General features: G+C 30.7%; 1 pseudogene; it reads left to right on the top strand.

Moving 5' to 3' along the window:
- The first annotated feature begins 8,070 nt into the window (after window positions 1-8,070).
- Window positions 8,071-10,660, top strand: LOC111026260 (annotated as a pseudogene).
- Window positions 10,661-11,205: the final 545 nt, after the last annotated feature.

Raw genomic sequence — 11,205 nt, 5'->3', positions numbered from 1 at the left:
ATTTCGAAAAAATGTTTGAATTAATACGTTTCTAGATTCTAGAATAATTAGAGAATCACTGTTTCGATTTAAAATCTCATGCGCCCAAAATAAATCCTAATGGAGTTTGTAATATTTAATGGAATTTCACAATCATATTTTAATTTTAAGGTTATTTAATATTTAAAATTTAAAATCTACTTTCTAAATAGCATAAACATATTTTGTCAACAAATTAATAAATACAACAAAAAATTGAAATCTGACATTGCATAATATGTTTAAGTACTAATTAGTAATTTACTGCCGCATATTGATCTAAAACGTATGAAATTTACGTTTGCTGCAATTCCCTTAACGACTTGATTTAAATGAATGTGTTATCAAGATTTTCCATTTACAAAAAAAAAAATAAATACATTTGCACTAGCCTAATCTAAATTACTATATTTGAAATTTATAAGACCCAAGAGTTTTTTTGAAAAACTAGTGTTGGGTAAATGCACAAGCGTATCATTCATTCATCTTGATAAAAGAGGGAAAAACTAAATAAAAAAACAAAATACACCATTATGCGTATCTTTTATGATAATATGAATGGCGCCCATCGATTTCGAGACTCGCACTGCCTTTATTTTCCATACATATATCCATACAGAAAACCACTATACCGGGTGATCCATTTAACGTAAGGCACTCATTACTTCGGAGATTACCAACGTTTTTGAAAATATTTCTTTTACAGTTTTACAAAAACTATGTTACAAAACAACATTTATGATTATGATAGTAAATTATATTTTACTATTTTCTATCATTATAATTGTCTTAAGTCTTTTACTCTTTTGAATGACAACATGCATTTTTAATTCCATATTCCTAAGCGGCTAAGCAGAGTATTATTTGGAGTATTTTAATCTATAAAAATAAAATTTTGGACAAGTATAAAGTTTATTAATTATAAGTCTATAATTTTTAAATACTTATTTAAAGTTTATGAATGGGAGTTAGGTAGTGGAGGACCAACATTTTGTGGGGTACCACTGTCCTACATTAAAACGCTATACTAAGCTTTAAATACTTTTAACTCATAAATTACTGGTCCAAAATTCGATTTGTATACATCAAAGTACTTCAACAAATATTCTGATTTGGAATACGGAATTCAAATTGCACGTTATCATTAAAAAGGTAAAAATTATAAAATAATAATGATAAAAAGTAGTCAAAAATACAAAATGTTCACGGTTCAGAATTTTGTAAAAAGAATATTCAAAAGCATTTATAGTTACGTCATAGTCTTTAAAATGATAAGTGTCTTACGGTAAGTGAATCACCCGGTAAAGTTTTGTGAGTCAATCGATCGAATTCACCAACAATTAAGAATTACTTAAACTTTGAATAAAATATTGCCTGACAACTAGTATTTATAACTATACTAACTACAACTAGTGCCTTAATAACATTTTTAATCCAACATAACAAAAAAAATACGTTAAAGACTTAAATTAAAAGCTATATAGTACCTTTTAGCCACTGCCAACTAATAATATAATATTGAACCTATTACACAATAAAAAATATACAATAATATTAATATACGGTTCTAAATAATAAATTAACTATATCTACAATATTATCATAGAAAACATCACCGCCAAAATCCAAGGAATGGGGTGATTCCCCAATCAGACATCACATACCCCACTCATGAACGCCACTATAATACTTTTATACGCCGTACATATGTTATTATTATAACCACTCATGTCGTTAATTTGGATTTTATTTAAGTATAGTTCACTAATATATAATATCATGAATTGAATCAATTCTACCAGTCTAACCTTTCCCTATGTACATTATGTAGGTTATGTGTACGATAACCTTACACTGAAGTATGTGAATTATATGCACTACCAATTTTATTTTCTAAATTATATTTCAAAATAAATATACTAATTTACTGTTTCTTACACGGTGTGTGATCGCTTGACATTCTATTCGATCTATTATGGTCATAAAGCTAACATAAGTTGGGACGAATCCGTCCATTTTTTGTTTAATTCGACGCATTTGGGCTGGTCACCTTTTTCACAAACACAAATCATGACATCGAACGACCTGTGAGTCGATATATGAATAACTTATATGCCACACGCATTTCATAGTGTTACAAGAGCATTTTTTTTTTTTTTTGAGAGAGGTAGTAGCAGTGTGAGTACCCACACACTATGCAATTTTTTCCATAATTGGCCTAAGTCGATTTTATTAATAAATTATTTAAATTTGGGTATAAGTCATTTAAGAATTATAATATTACTAAACTTTAAGATTAAAATTCGAATACTTTTTACTATAATGTTATATATTTTATATATTTGTATATATTTTCTAGCTGTATTTTACTATTACCTAGGCTTACCTGAGTCCGACCAATTTTTTTCGTTCTGATTACAATATTTATACACACACGTTAGACATATTTTGCATGCAGTCATGTTTCATTTTTACATAATGCAATAAGTATAGTTTAGTTATGTTTAATGTCAAGAAAAAATATTTTGATAAAAATTGGGGAACTTTTTTTGTTAACAATATTCAACTGTGGAGGAATTGACCTCATAAAATATTTGCACTCCCTTATAAAATACTTAAATGGCACCCCCGTCGCGTCGTTCTCAGAACTATAATATTATTATTATTTATATAATTTCTACTGTTTTCATCACGGTGTACGATGATAGGTTATTTATTGTAATAATATTGGTAAATAATTATATAGTATTGTTTTATTTACGATTGTGCTGCTATACTGCGATACTGTGTGTATCGATCGATTTTCGAATAAAAGTTTTTGCGCAATAAAAACAACTCTCCCGACGATAATTCACGTTCAACGATCTGCGATGCACTAGTACACATAAATTCTGCAGAGCTGTATTAAATGTACCAATATCACTCGTAAAACCTCGTTTAACACGTTTTCACATCTATAGAAGCGATTTATTTATTTTCGTCGCAGTCGTTATATAACGTGGTGAAATCACGTGGCAGAAATCGTCTTTAAAAATATCTAGACTGTGTTGTGGTGTGTAGAGTGTATTCACTCGTACACTACTCGTTAACAGTGATCCCTCGTTATCCTCAGATGTTACCTTCCAGGAAAGTTGCACGGATGACGAGAGCACAAAAATCTATAATAAAGTAGGTTAGGATTTATTTCTCTAATTTTAAAAATATGTTAATATAAATATTTTTTATTATTATTATTTATTCATTGTATTTTTATTTTTATTTAACACTTAATTGATAAAAAAAAACCAGTACAAGTGTCACTCACATATATCAACTGACATATGAACAATTAGCGATTATTAATTGTACATAATATGTCGCCCCTTATATTATATTTATCTCTAAAGTCATAGTATAATTATGAAATATTTGAGTACATGTACTTAAATACTGTCTGAGACGTCTTGTTTTCAATTATCTTGTATTAGAAAATAAAACAAATACTCTTATTTAATTCCTTTATTGTCTTTGTTTGAATAAATTATAAATATTTTTTTTCTAGTCACAAGTAAAATCATTGAAATTTTGGTAATTTTATGCTTGACATGCCCTCGTGAATACCAGAAATAAATCTGAGAAGGGAACACCATTGTTGATTATTTTCGGCGAAGCCTATATTAGTATAAATGTGACGTGAATTGAAAAATATAAATTAATGACTAAGAATACAGATTTTATGTAAGTTACACGAGTGTATGACACTATGACATACACAAAATCATGAATATGACATGTATAAGAATTATAAATATATTATTTCAAGAAGAAATATAAAAATGATTTAATGAAAACATAATACACTATGGCACAGTCACAGACAGAATTCTACGAATTTATACAACTAGATAAATATATAGTTGACGATATTTTTCCGAACATTTATACAATTTGTCCACTATCGACAACACTGTTATCTTAAGAGCAGATTCATTGAAAAAATATTAAGTACACCTGTTCAAAGTAAAGTGAAAAAAATACATCTAGATGAATATTTATATTTAATTAGTTTCTAAGTATTCCACATACCATGCCACAATCTTGTAAAAAAATACTTTTCATTTGTATTTAAATACAGATACAAATAAATCAACTTAAAAAATATTAAAATAGTATTTCTAGTATTTGTATTTGTTCTTGAATAATAATTATTGACAAAAGTACTTGAAATACTATTTAAAATTTTAATTCCTTTTAAAGTTAATTTATTTGTATCTGTATTTAAATACAACTGAAAAGTATCATTTTACAAGATTGTGGCATGGTATGTGGAATGTAATTAGTTATACGTAACGATATAAAGAAAATCATGTAAAACAAATTGCATCACGGTTAGATTAAAATAATGATTATATACATGATATTTTATAGATTATTCATTTATGGGTATTTCGAACAAATCCGCGGATAACGAGAGATTACTGTATATTATATACTCGACATCAATTAATATTCGTCACTGGTCGAATAGCTGCCATATTGTCATGAGAATGGTGTACACATGATGTAAACGTGTTCAGCAACGTTATTTATAACGTCTTGTGCGTCGAGAAGATTGTTGGAAATTGAGGAGCTCGAGTCAAAAGAACTTTACATATAATATATACTTGAATATGCGACTTGCGTGCTAGCTATTATAGTGTTTCTGCCACTCGTTCGCGTCATGATTGCAGCAAAACTGCAGCAGCGTGCTAGTACTGCGGATTTAACGGAAAAGAAGGAAATCGCCTTAGACGGAAAAACGAAAAGTAGAATAATATGATAAAATTTATATACTCGTATATTTTTATTATGTAATTTTTTTTAAAAACTATCCATCAAATATTTTTTAACGTTCAAATTTTATATAATATTAACTTTGCACTACAATCCGTTTTAAAATGAGATAGATATTTTTTTTACGCTAATAGTTAAATGGATTTATAATTTGTACAACATTTTAGCATAATACAGCGAATAATATTCAACCACAAAAATCACATCACACGGCGTAATAGATAGGCAATTTAGGTACACAACTAATCTTACTGATGAATTTATTTTACTTAATAATCGGTCTCACGCATTAGTGCATTACCTACTACATCTAAATAACTTTAAGCAATTGTAAATTAATTAAATTAAGTTAAATGGTTAAGTATTATGTATCATATTATATGGTTATCATAGATCGTCACAAATAATTTAAAATAAGCATTTATTCGGAATATTTTACAGCCGACTGAAGCAAAATATATACAAATATTTTTATGAATTTAATACTAATTTCTTACGATTTCGATTAATTCGATTAAAGATTCAACACATTGTTGTAGTATTGTTTCAACTTGGATCAATATTAGATTGGTATAACTACTATATCTACTTGTGTCGGTGAGTGAGTAGTGAGCACTACGAAATCGGTCGTTATACATTTTGTAGCTGTAGCATTTTATGTTCAGATTTATTTTGTTTCTTTAGCTTTATTAAACAACTGTAAAATTTGAAAATTTGGCAACGTTGCACAAAAATAAAATAAATTCGAAGTACTATATCCAGCATTACGAAAAAGATACAACTGATAAACACACCACTATGTGCGCAATAGTATCGACTACTACAGTATTATATTTCTACCAGACTTATAAACTATTTATTGTAAGTGTACTAAACATTTATAATATAATATTATTGATATCATCGCAAATAACTGCGGTGAAGGTGATAACAGCGAACATAAAGTTTACTTTTTGGCACTCGTCGTCTTCGGATACGATGACAAAAACAAATACAAGACCTTTTTTGTTCGGCGGTCGTTTTTACTACAGTCTGGAGGCATGTGCAAATATCAATATAAAGGCATTCGTCGTAGTATAGAAAAGCGGTTAGAAATATAATATAATGTAATAATATATGTATAGTGAAGTTATGCCACAACGGCGCAAAACCTCTCAGATTTCAAAATGTCGTTGGATGAAGTCCAATCGCCAATGATACCCATACCCGGCAATCGCCGGCTATATTATTAAAAAAATATTATTATTTGCACAGGTGAGACTTGCTGCGGTGTATATTGCAATACCCGCCTCGTATTTTATGTATACAAAAATATAATATAATATTATTTCCCGTCTCCCTGTGCAGTATTGCCATCTCCGCGGGCAATTCACGACGAGTCAATATTCCGCGTCGCGCGAGATACGAATAACAAATCGTCGCCGTATTGTGTTACCCACTGCGGCAGAGACTGTATAGAAATGAAAAACAATAATTTAATTTACTCGGGTGATGTGTACCTACGTATAATATTATCATATTATATACGTACATTGCACCTACGCAATAAACACCGTGAACACGACGTGCATCTGAATATATATATATATATATATATATATATGTATGTACGTATATAGGCGAGATGTGTGCACGCGTATTATGCTCCGTGTCCTTCGAAATTCGATTACGTTTTCGTTTTCTTTTCTCGTATTATTATTATTATTATTATTATTCTTTACCCGCGCGACAATGAAATTGACCGTCATTTGGGGTTGCTCTGTCGGTCGTCGTTTATTGTTTCTGGCCATCTCAGAAAACGCAATTATTGTACATATATTTTTTTTTTTTCTACCTTTCGCTTCTTCCTCTTCTGCTGCTGCTGCTGCTGCTGCTGCAATACTACTTATCAATATGAGATCTTTCGGCTGCGACGATGCATGTCGCGACCGGTCCGGGCACGTTGGGCCAGGATGACACACGCTATTAGCGCTGCCATTGTGTTTATTATTATTGTTATTATTATTATTAACGTCCGTCTCACAGCAATGGGCCGCCGACTTATGCGATTTCCACGAGATTCCCATGTCATGTTTTATAGATATAGTGTTGTATTGTATGTCGTTATAATGCATGGTCAGTATGTGCACATTAAATAATGTTCCGAAAAACACGTAATTCTTCTCCTAGTTAAATTTATAATAATGAATGGGATGATTCACCACCCCCTCCCATATTTCCTTTGGCGAGGAGTACAACAGAATGTGGAGTATATTTATGTTATCATAAGTTATATTAAACTCACAATATTTTTTGGTCTAGGCTTAGTACTATTCGAAAGTCTTAAGATGTAAGATTCTAAGACATAAAATATAATTTGTTTTGTAATGATATATAAGTAATCAATTCTAAGGTTGTTGAAAACTGAATTGAACTGAAAAAAGAAGAAGGAACTCAAATATATTTTCATAATTAAAATCGGGTGAATTTCTATTCCGATTTTTAGGACTATCATGTCGAAACTCTTTTGATCGCAAAGTATAGTGACGTGTGACTGCGCGTACGTACACTACGGATTTCCAAGAATCTTGGCAGTTAATTACATACAGCGTTTGGGGTACTCACGCACACTAATGATCAGTTACTACACACACAGTCACACATCATTCGCGATGAATATAGTCTTATAGAATATTGCTTAAATCCTACTCCTTACAAATGGTTCGCTTTCAACAGTCTTAAATTGTATTTTGATATTATTAGTTGAGAAAATAGTTTTACAATTTAATAGTTTTTTCTTGAAAATTGTATTAAATCTTCAATAATTTATAAAATATGTATAAACATTAGTCTCACACAATTGTACCACGAACTACCATTTCTCTCATAACTGTTTACAGTCAAACGAACTACTAAATACAGTAGGTAAGTGTTCATTGGTACAAAATCGGGTTTTTAAATCTTTTTTTTCCAGGTGAAAAGTCATGCTCCAAAAAAAGTATCGATTAAATTCTTGCTAAAGTTAATTTATCATTATTCAAACATATAATATAGAGTGAATAAGACCAACATTTGTATTTTTGTGATAAGCTACAATTTCTATATTTTTGGTTACCACGACGACGATCTACCGCGGCTGCCTCTTGACCAATAGCTGTTTGATCCTATTGCATACTATTATTTATAATTGTTATAGTTTTCGAACTTTCACGGATTTGGGATTGTTTTTATCTTACACAATTTTTATATCAGTATAGTTACCTACAAAGATAACTTGCTCCACGAAATGCATTTTCTGCATCAATCTGAGTCGACCGAAAGCTTGTCGGCGTGGTCGCCGGTCGCATGCGAGAGGAACAAACACGCGCAGCGCTATTTTTTGTCCCCTGCAGCGAAAAAACGAGAGTTGCCGCCGACGCGCTTGGATCGGACCGTATTGGACCGAACTTTCCGTCGGTTGTAAGGCAATCAGTCGACCGATTGCGCGAAGGAAAAAGCATCGACGACGAAAGGGTATCGAGCTGAGAACGCCCGTCTGAAGGGTGCGATCAAGGTGAGTATATTCTACTACGCATCCTCTGCACACATGAATACACAGTAAATCCTCCTTATAACGGACACCCAATAAGATAGAAATCTCTTTATAACGAAAACTCCTTCGTAACTTTGGTACCGAGCGGCGCAGCGTTCCGTTAAAATTAGGTTGTATCATAATATTATTACAATAGATGTGGAGTGGCCAGGAGGACTAAGGGGTCTCTCTGAAATTTTAGGAAATTTAAAAATTATTCTGCGAAGGCATCACGTAAAACCACTTAAACGTAACCATATATTATGTACTAAAATATTGTAGTTTGTAGTTTTGTACGAAGGTTGCAGAAGTCTAAAATGAGTTGTTTTGGGTTGTTTAACTGTATGAACCCTTAGGACAATAATTAAACCATGATAATGAGTTTAGAAAATACGAGACTAATGTAAATTTTAATTGTTAGTAATTTATGGTTCATTCATAAATATTTAAAGTACATAAAAATGGTCCAAGTATATTATAATAAATACTATATCCGAAATTAGAATATAACATATTTTTGTTATGTTTGTTAAGCTATTTTTAAGGACTATTTAACTGAAAAACTACTAGTTCGAATTTGAATTGGGTGCTTAAAAATTGTCCACTAAATAATTTACAGTAACAAAGGAAGAGGGGGGTTCTTATTTAAAAAACAGACGATTTTTTCAGCATAGTTTTAATTAGTACAAAAAATATCATTAATTTAAAAAAAATTCTTTAACTATATCAATTAAATTTTCCAAAAATCAGAATTTGAGTGAATTTAATATTAATCGTTATTAAATGAAAAAGATTGGTGTGATCGTGCTTGGTGAATCACGCTGTTTAGTAACACATTAAATTATACCTTCGTTATTAATATCTGGTGACTTGATGAGCCTACATTGGGATTGTAGCCGAATATTGTTATAAATCGTATAATTTCTAATTTAACGATGAATAATAATGTAGTCATACGTGGAGACAATTCAACTAATATTAAAATAGGTATCATTTATCATAAGAAATTATTCCGACATGGCTAGATACCGATAATCTAGAAAATAAAAACTAAAGTCAATAATATGGAACCTCCATCGTAGTAACATCTCGGCCGGAACGTGCTGTTTTGGCCTGTTATAAATTAAATTATACAATTCTTCTTTCGTTCACAATGAAATTCTGTCACTGGTCATATTGTTGAAACTTGAAATGTTCATATTTTTCTTGGGTAGTTTACATTTTGCATAGATTTTTTTAACGTTTTGCGTTAGTTATAAAATAAAATCGTTACCTACTACAAGAAGCTTACTAGACGTTCCCTCTTGAATACAACATTGTATAATGTTATACAATATATTATATTATTACATTGTTTAATACATTCATTGTGTACACATTTGAGTGGTGAAATACTACGCACACGTCTGGGATTGAATTTTTTTAATTTTTATTATTTATCACAAAATATTATATAATATTGTGACCAAACTAATATTATTTTTTGAGATGATTTTATGATACCGATCAACCCGAATGATAATATTATGTTTTTATAATCATGACTTTGGATTTCGGGTACGTTCAGACGGTTGTTGAACAACAATTTTTTTAAATATTAATTTTACAATATAATTAATCTGATAATTTATACAATATTATTTTAACTAATTAAATACACTACCTATACTTATCGAGCAATTCTATTTTTTTAATACAGTTGTTTTTGCCAGAAACACTTTATTTTGATTAAAAAATTGAAAGTCTGCCAATACTATTATAAGTACTTAGTTTATATAATACACATATTATGTTACTTTGTAACTCATCACAAAAACATCCACAAGAAATATTATGTGGGAAAGGATTATACTATGTTTCTCATTTCATATTTTTAAATTTAAATTTTCAATTCGTTTGGTGAAGGTGTTTAAGACCAAGCTGCGTGACAAGAACTGCGAAAAGGTGGACTACGAAGTGCAGATCGGCAAAGAGTATAAATCCTTCGACAAAGAGTTCATCGCTTTGAGGGTCGACAGCGTGCGGATGTTGAGTTGCAGTGGTGATGGACAGACTGACGACGGATGGCGACAGATCGCAGATCGCGTTGAGGAGTACTTGAGCAGAGTCCAGCAGTTTTTTCTTAGTAAACTATCACACGTCAATTCGATGGAGTCCACGTGGACTTTGAGACGCAGGACCCTCGCCTTAGAAGTATTAAAAAAATTGTATGCACGCGACGTGTCCAGGATGGACGCTTGGATCGAGTCGGTCGTCGAGGCGTAATCACCCCCGCACACACGCAACCATTAGTTATTATAAATAATTATTATGTCACAATGTACTCAAATAATGATAATAAATTATAAATTTTAATAATGTCTAGACATGGTTTTTTCGGCCATCTCAAATTTGCAAAAAAGTTGTTTTTCAAGTGTGGGCAGGCATGGTAAACGTTTCTCTTAACCTATGAATTGAACAAAAAAAATGCTGTGCAAAATTTTGGAAATGGTCATACCAATATGCATGCGCGAATCACGTGCTAAATAGTTATGTATAACAAATTTGAAAAATTTAATTGCGTGGGGCTAGAATAACGTACGTACAATAAGTGTCTTGTCGTGATCTTTTTCTCGTACGTATAAGGTATAATACAATTCTACTCATCAGCCAATCAAATAAAATATATTATACTTTATTGGCTTTATACAGTCGTTTCCTGCATAATATAAACTTAGATGTTTATACCTATAACTATTTTAACATGCTCTCTTATATAAGTGATGCGTCAAATTTACATAAACTACAAGTTTCTGTATAAATTGGGTATCTCAAATTTTTAAAGT

This window comes from Myzus persicae, unplaced genomic scaffold (assembly GCF_001856785.1).
Source record: "Myzus persicae strain clone G006 unplaced genomic scaffold, MPER_G0061.0, whole genome shotgun sequence".
In the NCBI taxonomy this organism is placed as follows: Eukaryota; Metazoa; Arthropoda; class Insecta; order Hemiptera; family Aphididae; genus Myzus; species Myzus persicae.
Note: the sequence above shows the minus strand (reverse complement) of the source record. Positions and strands in the feature narration are given on the sequence as shown.